Below are 1,540 nucleotides of genomic sequence, written 5' to 3' on the forward strand. Positions count from 1 at the left end.
TTATACTAAAATATGGTCCCAGACATAATAGTTTATTTCCCTAAAAATATGCTCCCAGATGCAACAATTACTTGGGAAAAGAGTTACAATATGTTATCCTTCTTGTAAGCCCCATTGGATAGCTTCGAGAGAGGCGTAGTTCATGCTACAAGGATTGCTGTAGTTGTGAGTGCTAGGAGTTGGGTGAGTGTTGCGAGTAGTGATGATGATGATGAGTTACTTCCTAGTCTTAGAAGTACCTCCCTCGCTAAGAGGGAGTGTTGATTTTTGATAGCTTAGGAGGTAGTCCAAGCCCTAGGGTTTGGGGTTTTGAGGTTGGAGCATCAAAAAAGTCATTTGTGGGCTTGTAACCCAAGGTTGGGGTTTTGCACCCATCGATATTTAGGCCAAAACCATGAGGCATTTTCTACATGTGATGGATGGAGATGATAGAGGATGGCGAGGAGAATCCAACACAATAAAAATCGTTAAAATACAAGTTGCAGAAGATGAGATATGAATTTTTGAAGTTAATAATGAGTTTTTGGATAGTCAAGTCATGTAGGCCTGAAGTAGACTTGTCCAAAAGGCATGTCTATTGGTGAATTCGTGGAGCCCTTGTAAATTCTATAAATGGTGATGTAAAGTCATTTCAATCATCCCATGTGTAACAAATCACAAAAGAATAACCATATGAAGCAACCACAACATGAGTAAGACAAGGCCGAGATTACAGGGGTGTTGTAGAGGTATGTTTTGGGTCTGAAGTGCACGAGAGACATCCACAAGCCTTGAGTCTAAATTTGGGCACTTATGCGTAGTATTGGAGGAGCCCTTCTCTGTGTTTAGTAGGCTGAGACTTGAAGGAAATTGCAGGTGTGGCACAACCCTATTTTGAGACACAACAGAGGTACTGTGAGGCCTATTTCAGGGCTAGAAATAAACCTCAGGACCAACAAGTGGGAGCAGGTGACCAGGGAAAGAGGGCTTCAATTATTGGTGGATTGTTGTAGTAGTTTTGGAGGGTTGTAACACTTCTTTTGGGTACCCTAACCAGGAAATTATGCTACAACAGTATGCACATCCCAAAGGTATGTATTTGTTTATGGTTTCAAGGTGGTTTTGTTGCTACGTGGATGAGCCATGTTTGGATAGCTTGTGCAGTCCGTGGGAGCCGATTGGAGGGCTTCACTTGGTGGTTAGAAGCCCCTCGTAGGAGTAGATTTCATAGTGGAGTTATTGGGAACTTAGTGGTTGGTGGAGGGCAACAAGAAAGTGTCCCAAGTAGCCTTAGATTAGTGTGAAAAGAAGGACATTGATAGTTGTGCATTGGGTAAAGGATTGAACCCAATATGTAGCTCTTTGATGGACGTAAGAAACTACTAGATTGGCAGATTGGAGCTCAACTGTTGGCCAACCTAGAGGAGTAGATTGGATCAGCCCATGTTCATTGTAGCAGAAGTGACTTGTAGCAGTGATAGGTAGAAACCCTCCGGTAGTCTCTATGTGTTGTTTCTTGATGGTCTAAGGGGAAACTAGAGAGCATAGTGGAAATGAAGGA

The sequence above is a fragment of the Pinus tabuliformis genome, chromosome 9 (genome assembly GCF_031772625.1).
Source record: "Pinus tabuliformis cultivar Carrire ecotype Pingquan chromosome 9, CPIR1, whole genome shotgun sequence".
Lineage (NCBI taxonomy): Eukaryota > Viridiplantae > Streptophyta > Pinopsida > Pinales > Pinaceae > Pinus > Pinus tabuliformis.